We start from the raw sequence: 17790 nt of genomic DNA on the forward strand, positions 1-17790 counted from the left end.
TTGATTATATCTGGTGATTCATACCTCACTGCAAGCGTGAGGGCTGTTCTAAAATAATGGAAAAATATTTGTTATTAGGTACTTTAAGAACTAATTTTATGTATCTAATCAATTTAATATCTTGCTTTACATATCTTAACAGACATGAGCATCTTGGGGGATCATCTGTGCAAATCATCTCTCAGTCTAAATAGAAAAAAAAGACAAAGAGGAAACTTCTTGTCCCAATAGGGAATTGCATGGTAGAAGTTATAAACATAAAATCACTTGATGGACAATAACTGTGATGAGGCTATTTATCTGAAGTACATAAAAGATTTCAAAAGAAGAATGCCCCATTTCTTCCTCAGTCTGATATAATATAACTCATAGTCAGCTTAAAAGTCAAGCAAACAAAGGCTGTGAGCAGGCTTAAAACAATTGCTATAATAATAATGGTGATAATCAGTCATTATTAATTCAGTTAATAACAATGAAAATAAGCATTTGGTAAGGACTAAAATCAATGTTTATGTTTCATCTTACAACCATTCTTCAAGCATGTTTTGAATGAAAAGAATTTTTTCATATCAGGAAATATATTTAGTGATAAGTAATGTTTCCAAACTGTCACACTTTGTAACTAGGAAAGCTGGAAATGCAACACAGTCATTTGTGAATTTAAAGCCTATCTCCTTTCTCATCACTACAAACCTATTTCTTCATTAAAGAAAATGTATATGCCATTAAAGTTGTTTTTCTTCCCTCAGCCCCAGCCAATTAGAATTAAAAGCATCAGGGCTGGGGTTGTAGCTCAATGGTAGAGAACTTGCCTAGCACACGTGAGACACTGAGTTCAATCCTCAGCACCACTGAAAAATAAATACATAAAATAAAGTTATTGTGTCCATCTACAACTAAACAATGTATTTTTAAAAGAAAGAAATCATGCAAATAAAAACTACTCTAAGATTTTATCTCACTCCAGTCAGAATGGCGGTTGTGAAGAAGACAAGCAACAATAAGTGTTGGCAAAAATGTGGGGAAAAATGTACACTCATACATTGATGGTGGGACTGAAAATTGGTGCAGCCAATCTGGAAAGCAGTATGGACACTCCTTAGAAAACTTGGAATGTGACCACATTTGGACCCAGCTATCCCATTCCTCAGTCTATACCCTAAAGACTTAAAATAGCAAACTATAGTGACACAGCCACTTCAATGTTTATAGCAGCACAATTCACAATTGCTAAACCGTGGAAGCAACTTAGATTCCCTTCAATAGATAAGTGGATGAAGAAACTGTGGTACATATATACAATGGAATATTACAATTGAAAGAGAATAAAATTATGGTATTTAGAGGTAAATGGATGGAGTTGGAGAATATCATGCTAAAGGAAATAAGCCAATCTCAAAAAAACAGGGACTAAATATTTTCCCTGATAAGTGGATGCTAATCCATATGGAGGGAGCAGGGGGTGAGTAGAGGAACCTTGGATTGGGAAAAGGGGGGAATGAGGAGATAAAGGCAGGAAATACAGTGGAATGAGGTGGGTATCATTACATGTACATTTGCACAAATGGTGTGACCCTACTTCATGAACAACCAGAGAAGTGAAAAATTCTGCTCCATTTGTATATAATGAATTGAAGAGATTTCTACTGCTATGCACAACTGTTTAGAACTAATATAAAGTCCTGAAAACGGGAAGAAAAACAACAAAATATATTAGAAAATGGACATCTAGCAACAGAAATTAATGCTGAATTAGGAATAAGTTAACATCAATATTCTTCAAAAAAAGCAATTTAGAGTCATCCAAAAGGAAAAAAAATCATCAAAGTGTATTTATGCTCAATACAACCTTTTAAAGGAAACGTATAAGAAATAGAAGTTAAAATTACAATAGAGAGGTTAAGAAATACATTATTCAATCAAAAAATGACAAAAATCCATATTTATTTAAAACTTTTGTTGTTTTAGTCAGCTTTTTAACAACTGTGACTAAAGGACAAATTGTGGATGTGTAACCGACGGGATTCTGCAATCTGCATTTGGGGTAAAATTGGGAGTTCATAACCCACTTCAATCTAATGTATGAAATATGGTATGTCAAGAGCTTTGTAATGTTGTGAACAACCAATAAAAAAAATTAAAAAAAATGGTAAAATAAAAAACAGCACAATTGTAGAAGAGAAAACATTTATTCAAGGGCTCATTGGAGTCAGAGGTCTTAGTCCATAGAATCCAGCTCCATATCCAGGGGCTCAAGGTGAGGCTGAATATCATGGTCTGAGAGTGTGGCAGAGGGAAGCAGCTCACATCCTGATCATGGTGATCAGGAAGCAGAGGGAGAGAGAGAGATCTGCACTTGCTAGACGCAAACATATATTCTAAAACCAAGGCCCCAATTCCCACCTCCTCCAGCCACACCCTTTGACACCTCAGACACTTCAGTTACCAGTCAGTTAATCAGTTAATCCCTGTCACGGGATTAATTCATTGATTGGGTTAAGACTCTCACAGCCCAATTATTTCTCCTCTGAACCTTCTTGCATTGTCACACAGGTAAGCTTTTGGGGGATACCTCATATCCAAACCATAACACATGTGAACAAAAAAATCAACTATCAACTAATCAACGTGCATGTGCATGCACCTGCACAGGAGTGCCACGGGATCTGTCTAACCATTAGCACTGACTTGCTCCTGCAAGACCCACCTCATGAGCTCCAGTCAGCGCGGGCTCTTTGGCCCACTTAGAAGGTGTAGGTGGAGTCCCAGAGTCAGCAATGCTGGAAGAGGAAGTACAGTCTGGCGCAACTGAGGGTTCCATAGATAACTAGAGAAGGAGAGCTGGCCAGGAGATCCCAAGCACAGCTTGCCGCTTGGCACAGAAGGGGGCGCTTGGCAGCCACAGCGCAGCGGGACGATGGAGCTAGGGGCAAAGCTCTGGTGGCAGCAGTGGGACAGTGGACCGGTGAGTGCGGGCTGCAGCCGGCTGGACTCCCTGGTCCGGGCTGCCCTTTGCTTCAAGGCTCCCGGCCAGGCAGCCTCTTGGGGAGGGGCGGGCGCGGGGTCGGGCCCGCATCGGCCCCAGAGCAGCGAAGTTGCAGTATCACGCCACGCGCGCTCCAGCGGGGCGGCGGGACGACCCAGCTAGGGGCACAGCTCTGGTGCCTGCAGTGGGACCCTGGACCGGTGAGTGTGGGCTGCAGCCGGCTGGACTCCCTGGTCCGGGATGCCCTTTGCTTCCAGGCTCCAGGCCAGGCAGCCTCTTGGGGAGGGGCGGGCGCGGGGTCGAGCCCCTAGCGGCCCTGGGTCCAGTGAAGTTGCTGCATCCTGCCGCCCGCACCAGCCAGGCAGCGGGACTTCGGAGCTAGGGGCACAGCTCAGGTGCCGGCGGTGGGACCCTGGACCGGTGAGTGAGGGCTGCGGCCGGCTGGACTCCCTGGTCCGGGCTGCCCTTTGCTTCCAGGCTCCGGGCCAGGCAGCCTCTTGGGGAGGGGCGGGCGCGGGGTCCGGCCCCAAGCGGCCCAGGGTGCAGTGAAGTTGCAGCATCCCGCTGCGCGCGCTCCAGCGGGGCGGAGGGACGACCTAGCTATGGGCGCAGCTCTGGTGCCTGCGGTGGGACCCTGGACCCCTGAGTGCGGGCTGCGGCCGGCTGGACTCCCTGGTCCGGGCTGCCCTTTGCTTCCAGGCTCCAGGCCAGGCAGCCTCTTGGGGAGGGGCTGGCGCGGGGTCAGACCCCAGCGGCCAGGGGTCTAGTGAAGTCGCTGCATCACGCCCCGCGCGCTTCAGCCGGGCGGCGGGACGACCTAGCTAGGGGCGCAGCTCTGGTGCCTGCGGTGGGACCCTGGACCCGTGAGTGCGGACTGCGGCCGGCTGGACTCCCTGGTCCGGGCTGCCCTTTGCTTCCAGGATCCAGGCCAGGCAGCCTCTTGGGGAGGGGCCGGCGCAGGGTCCGGCCCCAAGCTGCCTGCCTGCAGTGAAGTTGCAGCATTCCACCGCGCTTGCTCCAGCGGGGCAGCAGGACGACCCGAGATAGGGGCCCAGCTTTGGTGCCAGGGTGGGACCCTGGACCGGTGAGTGCGGGCTGCGGCCAGCTGGACTTCCTGGTCCAGGCTGCCCTTTGCTTACAGGCTCTGGGCCAGGCAGCCTATTGCGGAGGGGCGGGCGCGGGGTCGGGCCCCTGGCGGCCTGGGGTCCAGTTAAGTTGCTGCATCCCGCCACGTGCTCCAGCGGGTAGGCTGGACGACCCAGCTAGGGGCACAGCTCTGGTGCTGGCAGTGGGACTGTGGACCGGTGAGTGCGGGCTGTGGCCGGCTGGACTCCCTGGTCCGGCCTGCCCTTTGCTTCCAGGCTCCTGGCCAGGCAGCCTCTTGGGGAGGGGCGGGCGCGGCGTCAGGCCCATGGCCGCCCAGGGTCCAGTGAAGTTGCTGCATCCCATTGCAGGCTCCAGCCAGGAAGCGAGATGATGAGATAGGGGCGCAGCTCTGGTGCTGGCAGTGGGACCCTGGACCGGTGAGTGAGGGCTGCAGCCGGCTGGACTCCCTGGTCCGGGATGCCCTTTTCTTCCAGGCTTCAGACCAGGCAGCCTCTTGGGGAGGGGCGGGCGCGGGGTCGGGCCCCCAGCGGCCTGGGGTCCAGTAAAGTCGCTGTGTCCTGCCGCGCGCGCTCCAGCTGGGCGACGGGAAGTGGGAGCTAGGGGCCCAGCTCTGGTGCCGGCGGTGGGACCTTGGACCGGTGAGTGCGGGATGCGGCCGGCTGGACTCCCTGGTCCAGGCTGCCCTTTGCTTCCAGGGTCCAGGCCAGGCAGCCTGTTGGGGAGGGGCGGGCGCGGGGTCGGGCCCCTGGCGGCCTGGGGTCCAGTTAAGTTGCTGCATCATGCCACGTGCTGCAGCGGGTAGGCGGGACAACCCAGCTAGGGGCTCAGCTCTGGTGCTGGCGGTGGGACTGTGGACCGGTGAGTGTGGGCTGTGGCCGGCTGGACTCCCTGGTCCGGGCTGCCCTTTGCTTCCAGGCTCCTGGCCAGGCAGCCTCATGGGGAGGGGCGGGCGCGGTGTTGGGCTCATGGAGGGCCTGGGTCCAGTGAAGTTGCTGCATCCCTTTGCAGGCTCCAGCCAGGAAGAGGGATGACTGAGACAGGGGCGCAGCTCTGGTGCCGGTGGTGGGACCCTGGACCGGTGAGTGCGGGCTGTGGCTGGCTGGACTCCCTGGTCCAGGCTGCCCTTTTCTTCCAGGTTTCAGGCCAGGCAGCCTCTTGGGGAGGGGCGGACGCGGGGTCGGGCCCCCAGCGGCCCGGGGTCAGTAAAGTCGCTGTGTCCTGCCGTGCGCGCTCCAGCTGGGCGGCGGGAAGTGGGAGCTAGGGGCCCAGCTCTGGTGCCGGCGGTGGGACCCTGGACCGGTGAGTGCGGGATGCGGCCGGCTGGACTCCCTGGTCCAGGCTGCCCTTTGCTTCCAGGGTCCAGGCCAGGCAGCCTATTGGGGAGGGGCGGGCGCGGGGTCGGGCCCCTGGCTGCTTGGAGTCCAGTTAAGTTGCTGCATCATGCCACGTGCTGCAGCGGGTAGGCGGGACAACCCAGCTAGGGGCGCAGCTCTGGTGCTGGCAGTGGGACTGTGGACCGGTGAGTGTGGGCTGTGGCCGGCTGGACTCCCTGGTCCAGCCTGCCCTTTGCTTCCAGGCTCCTGGCCAGGCAGCCTCTTGGGGAGGGGCCGGCGCGGCGTCAGGCCCATGGCAACCCAGGTCCAGTGAAGTTGCTGCATCCCTTTGCAGGCTCCAGCCAGGAAGCGAGATGACTGAGATAGGGGCTCAGCTCTGGTGCTGGCAGTGGGACCCTGGACCGGTGAGTGAGGGCTGCAGCCGGCTGGACTCCCTGGTCCGGGATGCCCTTTTCTTCCAGGCTTCAGGCCAGGCAGCCTCTTGGGGAGGGGCGGGCGCGGGGTCAGGCCCCCGGCGGCCTGGGGTCCAGTTAAGTTGCTGCATCCCGCCACGTGCTCCAGCGGGTAGGCTGGACAACCCAGCTAGGGGCACAGCTCTGGTGCTGGCAGTGGGACTGTGGACCGGTGAGTGCGGGCTGTGGCCGGCTGGATTCCCTGGTCCGGCCTGCCCTTTGCTTCCAGGCTCCTGGCCAGGCAGCCTCTTGGGGAGGGGCCGGCGCGGCGTTGGGCCCATGGCCGCTGGGGGTCCAGTGAAGTTGCTGCATCCCATTGCAGGCTCCAGCCAGGAAGCGAGATGACTGAGATAGGGGCGCAGCTCTGGTGCTGGCAGTGGGACCCTGGACAGGTGAGTGAGGGCTGCAGCTGGCTGGACTCCCTGGTCCGGATGCCCTTTTCTTCCAGGCTTCAGACCAGGCAGCCTCTTGCGGAGGGGCGGGCGCGGGGTCGGGCCCCCAGCGGCCCAGGGTCCAGTGAAGTCTCAGCATCCTGCAGCTTGAGCTCCAGCCAGGCAGCAAGAAGTCGGAGCTAGGGGCCCAGCTCTGGTGCTGGTGCTGGGACCCTGGACCAGTAGTGCAGGCTGCGGCCAGCTGGACTCCCTGGTCTGGGATGCCCTTTGCTTCCAGGGTCCTGGCCAGGCAGCCTATTGTGGAGGGGGGGGGGGCGCAGGGTCGGGCCCCTGGCGGCCTGGGGTCCAGTTAAGTTGCTGCATCATGCCATGTGCTCCAGGGGGTAGGTGGGACGACCCAGCTAGGGGCTCAGCTCTGGTGCTGGCGGTGGGACTGTGGACCAGTGAGTATGGCTGTGGCCGGCTGGACTCCCTGGTCCGGGCTGCCCTTTGCTTCCAGGCTCCTGGCCAGGCAGCCTCTTGGGGAGGGGCGGGCGCGGTGTTGGGCTCATGGTGGACCTGGGTCCAGTGAAGTTGCTGCATCCCTTTGCAGGCTCCAGCCAGGAAGAGGGATGACTGAGTTAGGGGCGCAGCTCTGGTGCTGGTGGTGGGACCCTGGACTGGTGAGTGCGGGCTGTGGCTGGCTGGACTCCCTGGTCCAGGCTGCCCTTTGCTTCCAGGCTCTGGGCCAGGCATCCTATTGGGGAGGGGCGGGCGAGGGGTCTGGCCTGAGCGCCTGGGGTCCAGTTAAGTTGCTGAATCCCGCTGAGTGCCGCGTGCTCCATCTGGGGGGCAGGACATCAGAGCTAGGGGCAGAGCTGTGGTGCCAGCTGTGGGACCCTGGACCTGTGAGTGCGGGCTGTGGTTGGCTGGACTCCCTGGTCCGGTATGCCCTTTGCTTCCAGGCTCCAGGCCAGGCAGCCTATTGGGGAGGGGCGTGCGCGGGGTTGGGCCCCCAGCGGCCTGAGGTGCAGTGAAGTTGCCCCATCCTGCTGCATGTGCTCTAGCCAGGGGGCAGGAGGTTTGAGCTAGGGGCACAGCTCTGGTGCCAAGGGTGGGACCCTGGACCCATGAGTTTGGGCTGCAGCCTGCTGGACTCCCTGGTCGGGGCTGCCCTTTTCTTCCAGGCTCCAGGCCAGGCAGCCTCTTGGGGAGGGTTAATTTTTAATTTGGTTGTTTACTTTCAGCAATGAATCTGAGTTTTCAAATACTGAAAATTAGAAAGGCTTGTTTTTGCATTGGTGCTCTTAAAATCAAATACAGAATAGAAAGTGACAATTTTGACTGTCAAGGAGAGGCTAGCCATTTTATATATTTTGCTTTTAAACGTTAGGTTTATCTAAAACTGTTCAAAGGCCTGCGACTCTATCAAAAACTGAGTTCAAACTGTTAGAATTGACTTATTTTTCTGTCACTTCTAGGATAAATTCTATTGAATTCCTGTTGTTTCTTTTTGTATACCCTTTACCAAACTTTCCTTTTCTAGCACTTGAACAAAGCTGTGATTGTTAGAGGACAAAGCTGGTTTGACCTTTCCCAAAGGCACTTTTCTGTGTGTTGTCTTTGTTTTTTCTTCTCCCAGGATTCTAATGACTTCCTTATAGTATTCATTTGTCTTTACTTTTAAAGGATCATTGGAATTTATATTTTTGAAAGTTGTGTCTTTTCAAATGTTTAAAGCTCACTAGGTTGGAAAGTTTGGCTGACTTTTTTTTTTTTTTAATTTACGGCCTGAACCTGTATTTTGTGTTCACTTAAACAGTGAGAAGTTTGTTCTAGATCTCTATGTAAAAATTACTCTTAAGTTTCCAGTTGATTATGTGAAGTTGCTTGATAGCATTGTTTTATCTGTTTGCTTAAAATGTCTGACCTAATTGTTGATGTGCTACACTAACTGCAAAAATTCTGAAAATAAAGGTAGACACAGTTTGCTAAGTGGTCATGGGAACATAGTAGCCCCAGTTCATCATCAGTGTGTCTCTGTACACATTTTCCATAGAAACTTTCATGTGGCAAGTAATCTTTTGGCTCTTGGGATCCATATTTAAACTACTAAAAGAATTATTTGTACTCATGGGCCAGAATTTAGGGTTTACTTTATATTTCAGGAACTTTTATAACTTATGTTTTACCCCTGGGAGTAGCTCAGTATTGCTATATAGAACTTAAATTGGTCATCCTCTCTTCTCAGTTCCTTTTCTTTTTAATTCTTAAACTTTTTATTTATTTATTTATTTATTTTTGCTTTGTTTGGATGTTTGGAATCAAATGCTGCTTAGTCTGCATTTTTCAGGACTCGTCCTTTACCTATGACTTAATTTAATCTGGCAATTGAAACATATTTTACACAGTAATACATAAATAATGCAAATAAACTTAACATTGATAAAGAGAGATGTGGGGTGAACACATCAGTTTTCTTTCCCCTTCTTATTGTCACCCTAATCCTGTATGTTTTTTCAGCAGTAATTCTACTATGAGGTGTACCCTTCCAGATATTTTTCAAAAACTTTTTTTCTTTAAAAACCATGTAGTGAATGCCTAACTAAATACTGGGCACTATTTTAATCACTGATGTTCTACAAATAAGAGATGAGAGCATTCAAGATATTCATAACCTACCTCAGTTACTGAACAGTGTGATATGTACCACGATAGAGTCCATAATGAGTGAGGGACTGGTGAGCCTCATGTGAATGACCTAATCCATCCATTCACTTGTTTTAAGCCTTTGGTACACCTTAATAGTTTGTCATATGTGCTAGGGATACAGTGATGAATAGGACAAACATCTCTGTTGGTCCCTGATGGGCTTGCTGTTCCAGCTCTCAGACAGTCTAACCATTGTTAGCAGTGCTGGCTCTGAAATGGTCCAGCTATGTAAACTGTGAGGAGAACCACAGATCTGAGCTTAGGAATTGCTCAGAGATACAAGAAAGACCTCCCAGAGGAAGTGTATGAAAAGAAATTAGTGAAAGTCTGGATTCAGGAAAAAGTGTACAATGGACTGGTCAGGGAGGTGGCACCTTGGAGCAACTGAAAACAGCACAGATTTAGTGTGGTGGTTCAAGGGCCAAAAAGTGGCAAGAAGTGAGACAGGAGAAAACACTAGAATCAAACCATGGAGGTGATTCCTGTTATATAGAGTTTGGACTCATCTATGGGGAGTAGGGGATAGTTGAGGAATTCTGAGCCAAAAAAGGACAAGGTAGATTTGCCCTTTGGGCAATGAATTAGAAGGGGGAAGGCTAGAAGGAGGGATTTGAGAGGGTAGGGTGGTTGGGACTTGGTGCTTGTTTGAGTGTGTGTGTTGGGGGGCGGCAGGGGAGCTGGGAGAGGAAGGCTTTTAGGGCAATGCCTGGTTGTCATTGGGTATTTGGGTACTGAGATGGAGACAGCAGTATTTGAGGGGAGAAGGTAATTAAGTTGCAGGCCTATGGTACATAGAGTGCTGAGTTAACTACATTAGGGAATCTAGATATTTGCAGATCTTTGTGCAAGAGAATTCTGCAGAATCTAGATATCTGCAGATCTTAGTACAGAATTGAGAATTATTAGCACCATAGTTCCCAGACTGACTGAAGTGCTGTATTGAGCTCACAGGGGACAGAGATATATTTTAAATTGTTGAGAAAAATGCAGTGATACTTATATCCATCCAATTCTGTGAAAACTACTATCTGAAGTTAATTTCTCTCAACTAGATCATACTCCATTCCTTTTAATGGCCTTATTTCTGTAAAGAGGGGTTTGTGGTTTTTGAACCATGTACAAATCAGCAGGGAACAGGAAATGTAGGAGGGAGTATCCAACCTGACTCCAAAATTTTAAAAATTGGGATGGGATTGTGGCTCAGCTGTTGAGTGCTAGCCTGGCATGTGTGCGGCCCTGGGTTAGACCCTCAGCGCCACATTAAAAAAAATAAATAAAATAAAGGTATTGTGTCCAACTACAACTAAAATAAGTAAATGAATGAATGAATGAATGAATAAATATTTAAAAAAAGATTTGAGAAATTGTGCAGTGCTCAAGAGATGCACCTGTACCATTAATAAATACTTACCATTATTTAAGAATGAAATAAAAATTCATTTGTTCTCTCAGTTTAAGTGTACTTTTTCCAAATGGTCACTAAATTTTTATGACATAAATATTTTAAGTTGTTAATGCTTTTGTGATTCAATAGACATTCCTTTTGACTCCAAGACACCCAGGATGCAGTGCACAGAGAAAAAGTAGATAGGTTATTCAAGGAATATGTATAGAGTAAAAAAAGGAATGGGACAGAATGTTGTTTGAGGAACTCTTGTGTTTGAAAGACAGGCACACTGAGGAGGAGGAGGTACTCTAGGGAACCTAACCCAGGAGGGAGTGGTTGGCAGCCAGGAGGTCCTTGCTAATGTTGGAATGCCAAGGGCAACTTGGTAATGGGAACTGTAGCCAGAGGACTAGTTTGGTTTAATAGTGAGTGGGTTTGGGTCAGTAGTGAGTGCGAGTCAGTCAGGGTGTGGAGACAGCTTTGCTCAAGAAATTTGGTGGTGGTAGTTAATGGTGGTTACCGGAAGGGTGGGTAAAGGGGGAGCCTACTTTTTTGTTTTTACATGAAAGGCTTTGAGCATGTTTGAATGTCAGTAGTAAGGAACCAAGAGGTAAAAGGTGTTGGAAAGGGATTCCTCTAGACAGCAACTTAAAGGTTTCCATTGGATTTAGCCCTGAGATATAATTAGTGATCTTGGTGAGAGGTGTTGAGGAGCTTGTTCTATGAATTGAGAGAAGGAGGTTAAAGGAAGGAAGTCTGTCAGGGCAGGCAGTTTATTCTAAAACTTGATGATGAAGAAGAAGGGCATTAACTAGAGCGGGCATCTGGTGCAGGGTTATTTTTTTAAAAAAGCAGTGCCTTTATTAAAAACATTTTAAGAACAGTTTTTTATTTCTTTCTCAAGAAAGAAGAACTGTTGTCTTAGAACTGTTTGGTCCTTCTCAGGGTTCCTCTGGCCTGGCCTGACCTTTCCCTGAATGTGCATGCTCCTTTAGGTCATGTTGTCCTTGTGTGTTCCAGTTTCTTTTTGCTATTCTCTTCTTCTGAAGAATACTATTTGACATCAGCGTCAACACCTTTTCAATGCTGCCTTTATTTGTTTTGTATCAGGACCAGTCCTCCTGTGTTGGTAGATGGTTCTAGATGAGCATATTTTCCATACTCATATTTCACTTTTCCACTTTGAAGGTAGCCTTACTCTTCCTTCTCTTTCCATGGACTTTTGCAGGTTAGCGTTTTCTTTCTTTGGTGTGTCTGTCTCTCTCTCTCTCTCTGAAAATTTAGACATACCAAACATCCCAAAATGTTTTCTCCTCCTTTGGGTTGAACTTCTAGGCCTTGGCTTTGATCTAAGTATTTGGGATAATTTCTCAACTTAGTGCTTTTGGGAATTTCTCCTGGTGCCTGTTTTTAGGGTACCCCCCAGCCTCCTGGAGTGGTGGTCTTGAAATTGATCAAAAGATCTCTTGTGTTATGTATTCTTGATTTCATCTTTTATTTTACTTTATTTATTTTAGTTTTAAAAAAATCTTTATTTTTTTTGGTGTGTTATAATTATATATAATAGTGGGATTGGTTGTGCCTTTTATGTACATGCACAAAAGTTAATCAGTCTTATTCCCCAATAACTCCACATTCCCTCCTTTCTTTTCCTTATCGCCTAACTCTATTAATTTCCCTCATTATTTTTTAAAATTAGTTCCTTGTAATTATATATAAAAGCAGGATTAATTGTGGTCTATTTGTGGACATAGTATAATTTGGTAGATTTTGTTCCCCAATATTTCATCATGTCCTCTCTTCCCTCCTTCTCTTTTCTCTGTCTCCCTTCTATTTTCATAAGATCTCCCCAACCCTACCCTTTCCATCTTGCTTTCACATATGAGAGGAAACATTAGATCCTTGACAGATTTCTTTGTCTGCTTTATTTTTCTTAGTGCGATGTTCTCCATTTCCATCCATTTACCAGCAGATGACATAATTAACATTCTTCTTTATGGCTGTTCATGTACCACGTTTTCATTGTTCATTCATCTGTTGGTGGATACCTAGTTTGGTTGCACTCCTTGGCTATTGTGAATGTTTTCATTTAGTTTGTTAGTCATCTTTCTTTCCATTGCTGTGACAAATATCTCAGGTAATTAATTTATAAAGAGAAAAAGGTTATTTGGGCTGACAATGTTTGAGGTTTCAGTCCATGATCAATTGGGCCCATTGCTTTTGTGTCTCTGACAAGACAACACATCATAGCAGGAACACATGGTGGAGCAAAAGTGGTCCCCTCATGGCTGGGATGCAAAGGGGAGAAATAAAAAGAGATTAAGGACCCTTTGAAGGCATATCCTTAACGACCTAAAACCTTCCATTATGCTTTATTGCTCAGAAGGTTCCACTGTTTTCCAGTAGCAGCATTCTGGAAATGCATGGATTTTTTTGGGGGGGTGGTGGTACCCAGGATTGAATCCAGGTGCGCTTAACCACTGAGCCACATTGCTAGCTCCTTTTTTTGTATTTTATTTAGAGGGTCTCACTGAGTTGCTTAGGACCTCACTAAGTTGCTGGGCTGGCTTTGAACTTGTGATTCTCCCTGCTTCAGCTTCCCAAGCCACTGGGATTACAGGGGTGCACCATCGCACCTGGCTTCATGTGTAATTTTTGGGGAACATTCCAGAACTAAACTATATCAGTCAGTCCATAAATATATGAATGCCTACTGTGTCTCAGACACTGTTCTAGTTTCTGGTAATAAGAATGTTTCACACAATCAAGCTTCTGCTCTCAGAAAGCTTGACAGGTTGACTATCCCTTATCCAAAATGCTTGGGACCAGAAGTGTTTTGGATTTTGAAATATATATACATAAAGAGTTCTCTTGGGGATAAGACCCAAGTCTACACAGAAAATTCATTTGTTTTATATATATCTTATGTACATAGCCTTAAGGTAACATTATACAATATTTTAAATAAATTTGTGTGCAAATTTAGAATCCATATGGCCGTGTTTTATCAGCTAAGTTTCATGATGGAGAATTTTCTACTTGTGGCCTCATGTTGATGAGGGATGCTGGACCTGTATTCTGATGAACCAAAAAACGGGATAGGTGGTCTTGCTAATTAGTTTAGCCTCCTGGGGGCAGGAACCAGATAGCAGGATGCCTCCTACTTATCAGTGCTTTGTGTTTTTTTTTTTTTTTCCCTGTTTGTCTGATAACCTCTTCTACATTGTAATCGTGTAAAGAAAGACCTTTATTTAGGTCTTCACCTTGGTTCACAGTGATAATACTCAGTGCCTTTCCTTGGCCATCTTTCCACAATCTTTGCTATCTTTGGATCTTGAATACCTCAGTTTTCTAGCAGTTGAAACCCTGCTGGATTTATGCTGAAGATTTTATTGCCTTGCTGCAGCAGTTCCATTTTGGTTCATCTCACAGCGTCTTCATTGAGGGCTGTAATCCATTTTGTGTACACAAACAGCTCAGTGAAATTATGTTGCAGTGTGAAAGCATGGATGCCATTAACTGTGAACTAGAATCCAGGTGGCCATGTATTATCAGCCAAGGGGATGAAATGATCTTCTTTGCACACAGTAGACACCCAACAATTTTTTTATTGATTGAAAATATCATCTATTTTACTTATGATTATATATCAGGACATTATTATGACTGTTTAATTTACAAAATCTTGTCTTTGTTCCCTACTAATAATCACAGTTATCTTTCAGCCCCATCAAAAATATACACATGACAAGGTTTTTTTTTTTTTTTTTTTCCTGTTTTGTTATGTAATCCTGTGTTAGAATAATTCCTAAACAGGGTTTAGCTCTGAACTGGCCTTGTAACCCTTTGCTGGGCCACATTCTATCTGGAGTTTAAAGTTCATGTTCATGGAGAAGCTCATGGATTTAAGTTGATTCTTTTGATGTATGACATTAACATTGAGGGATGATGATACTCAGCAGAAAGGGGGTAAAGAGATGGCAGTTTATGCTTTATGTTTGTATCCTTCAAGATAGGCCGTTAAACAGCTTAGAATGAGGGGGAAGAGCCTGATTTCCTATCTCTTCAAAAGCAAGAGCTTACTTTTTGGAGGGAAGATTGTAATTTTTCAATATAGAATTCACATCCATTTTCAGTATAAATAGACAAATGCATTGTATGTTATTAAGAACCCAGTAGAAATTAACATCATATCTCCATTCTTGGTTTTCCATAGAATTTGTCTCCATTTTTGTACATCTTTTAGATTTAAGTACTTTGGTTTTTGATTTAAAAATCAGAAATACACAGAAATCCCCTAGTTCCCTAGTTACCTGTTCTCAGATTTTAATTACACAGTGCAAACAATGTTTTTTCACAAAGCTTCAATACAGTTGAATTGTTCTTTGAGATATCCCAGAGAGAAAGATTATTAAAATGTTACTCCTTTTTAAAAGTTGGCAGTGCAATTTATAGTAGTTGCAAGATTTATCAATGATAATGATGTTCATACCTGAGCTGTAATTAAAATTTTCATAGCTTTTCTGCTGTTTGCCCCTTATGTTACGTAAGCCTAATTAGTTGACATGTCCAGTTCCCTCTGTGCACCCGCCCGCTCCCAGCCAAAAATAAAAATGTGGAAACCACAGAACTTCAAGACCTTCAGGACATCATCTGAAACAATTGTATAGGGATTAGGTACTGAAGGGTTTAGGAAAGCTGTGTTACAGGAAGCTACAATTATGGTTACTTTCTCTTAAGACCGGAGTTTAAAAGTTTGTGGTTTTATTTCTTAGGCTGTATGTTTTCTAATGATTGTCAAACTTAAGTTTGACAAAATATATTGTCCTGCATTTTGATATTTACTCAGCATTCTTTCCCTGTTTTGGAAAGTGTAATGACTTAGGTCAGCATATGATAATTGAAAGTTACAAATAAAGTTTTGTTTAAATGTAATATATATGTATTTATCCAGATGTTTATTGTCTGAGATGATTATGATTTTATTGACCATAATCAGTGAAGCCTTGGCTCTCTTGTCTTTGATTAAGTGAAGACCTGATTTTGCTTATAGGAAGTACTCATGGTAATAAAAAGGCTAAATACAAATAGTGAGACTCAGAAGTATGTGAGGCAAGCATGTGGCCCCGGGTTCCATCCACAGTAGAACAAAACATTAAACAAAGTATATGAAAACCAGGAATAAAAACAGACCTCTAGTTCTAACAAGATTCAAGTCTTCATGCCATTGTCTAGATTCAAGGACTGTTTCTGCAACTGCAAGATTACAGTGACTTGGCAGAAGAAATCTTAGTTGCTCACTTCTGTGAGGTACACATCAGGATCCTCCTGGGATGGGCCTCTCTCTATATGGCTTCTGTAGTCAGCCTTTTTCCACCTTGTGACTCAGCCTTCTATAAGGACTGGGAACCTGCTGGTGGTTGGGGAAAGAGTAGAGTCTTGTGGGAGGTTTTTATAGGTTGGCACACATCATCTCTTTTCCCATCAGCTGTGCTAAGGTATTTCCTCATTTAATCTACTTTATACTAGAAATGTAGTATAGCTGTGAATCTCCTGAGAAGAGAGGTCATAAGTATGGTGGCAGTCTCTTCCCCAGGCTGACATGGAACTTGACTGAGTATCCTAGTGGACATAGTGAAAGGGAATCATCCTCAGCTTTATCCTACAGCTTTCACCATCCATAAAAAACACATTAGTTTCCTTTCCTAAATGTTCCCTGATTTTGCACTGTAGTTTGGTATCAGTTAAATTCAGAGATGTAGCATAGTAGATGATGTACTCAGTGACATTCTTAATAGCACATAGAGCAGTGGGTTTTTTTAAATTGATTTAAAAAAAATGACAGCGAAATGCATTATAATTCTTATCACATGTATATAGCACAATTTTTCATATCTCTGGTTGGATATAAAGTATGTTGACACCAATTCATGTCTTTATACATGTACTTTGAATGATGATATCTATCACATTCCACCATCCTTGCTAATCCCCTGCTCCATCCCTTCCCCTCGCACCCCTCTTCCCTATCTAGAATTCATCTATTCCTTCCATGTTCCCCCTCCCTACCCCACTATGAGTCAGCCTCCTTCTATCAGAGAAAACATTCGACATTTGTTTTTGGGGGATTGGCTAACTCCACTTAGCATTCTCTTATCCAACGCCATTCATTTATCTGCAAAAGCCATGATTTTATTCTGTTTTATTCCTGAGTAAAATTCCATTGTGTATATATGCCATCTTTTTTATCCATTCATCCACTGAAGGGCATCTAGGTTGGCTCCACAGTTTAGCTATTGTGAATTGTGCTGCTATAATCATTGATGTGGCTGTGTCCGTGCAGTATGTATGCTGTTTTTAAGTCTTTTGGGTAAAAAACCGATAGCTGGGTTAAATGGTGGTTCTATTCCCAGTTTTCCAAGTAATCTTCATACTAAGGCAGTGGTTTTTGTAAGGCTTATTATTGTAATGTTCTTAAATGAAGTAAAAAATGCAACTTAATTAAAGATGGTTATGCAGAGGGTTAAACAAACCTGGCTTATATACCTAATAGTGGAAAGAATGAATACATTGCATATCCTTCAGTCTTTCAGCAATTGACCTCAAATTGATTTTTGGTGGAAGATGTATGCAAGGGTGATGTTATTATTTCTGATGAGCTCAGAGTACTGGTGTTTTGTGTTGTTAATTAAAGGTAGCTTTAGAGACCAAAGAGGAGTGGTTGATTAACTTGAAGTCAGTATGCTGTGTATCAGGCCTGTTCTAGAGCAGAGGTTGGCAAACTAAAGCCTATGGGCCATACCTAATTTTTTGCTTGATTTTTGTACGAAAACTGTTCAAATACAGATATTCCTGTTTGTTTATGTACTGTGTGTGGCTGTTTCAAGGCTCCAGGGAAGAGGTGAGTAGTGGAGATGGAGACCTAATTCATCAAATATAAACTATTTACTATCGATTCCTTACAGTGAAAATTTCTGGCTGTTGATTTGGAGGCAGATTTGTTTTGTTTTGTTTTTTCCTTTTCTTATAGGACTCACATTCTCTAGTGGGGCATAAAGGTAGTAAACAACATCTAAGTATGTATAGTAGTAATAACTATAAGGAACTTAAAGCAAGTGAGGGCAGAGAATGTCATAGACTGCTAGTTTTGACAGAATGGTCAGTAAAGGCCTCTGTGAGATGAACTTTAAGCAAAGACATGAATGAAGGTGAAGGAATGAGCTACCAAACATTTTGGGAAAGAGCCTTGTGGGGGAGTATACCTTTCAGGTGCTTGAGTAGCAGCAGGGAGGGCAGTGTGAATATGAGGGTTGAATAATGTCAGGTAGTACTAGGGGCCAGATCATGTAGGGCCAGATAGACTATGATGACAATTTGGATTTTACTCAGAATCAGATGAAGGCCATTGCAGGGTTTTGATCAAGGAAAGGATATCATTTGA

At 45.6% G+C, this 17790-nt stretch overlaps 1 protein-coding gene across 50 annotated transcripts in view; it reads left to right on the top strand.

The window, feature by feature from the left end:
* Positions 1-2980: 2980 nt before the first annotated feature.
* The window catches only part of LOC120888398 (phospholipid-transporting ATPase IB-like), a 151352-nt gene continuing 136542 nt past the window's right edge, over positions 2981-17790 (top strand). For 25 of the 50 annotated variants that reach the window (XM_078015632.1, XM_078015634.1, XM_078015588.1 and 22 more), the window contains exons 1-6: positions 3616-4070; positions 4441-4509; positions 5102-5171; positions 5762-5831; positions 6202-6271; positions 6864-6933. The gene's annotated coding sequence lies outside the window, so the exon portion shown is untranslated. Of the gene's footprint in view, positions 3187-3615; positions 4071-4440; positions 4510-5101; positions 5172-5213; positions 5393-5669; positions 5832-6201; positions 6272-6863; positions 6934-17790 lie in introns of those variants that run through there. The other 25 variants (XM_078015601.1, XM_078015606.1, XM_078015612.1 and 22 more) reach the window with 17 other exon arrangements.

This window comes from Ictidomys tridecemlineatus, chromosome 6, assembly GCF_052094955.1.
Source record: "Ictidomys tridecemlineatus isolate mIctTri1 chromosome 6, mIctTri1.hap1, whole genome shotgun sequence".
Classification (NCBI taxonomy): Eukaryota; Metazoa; Chordata; class Mammalia; order Rodentia; family Sciuridae; genus Ictidomys; species Ictidomys tridecemlineatus.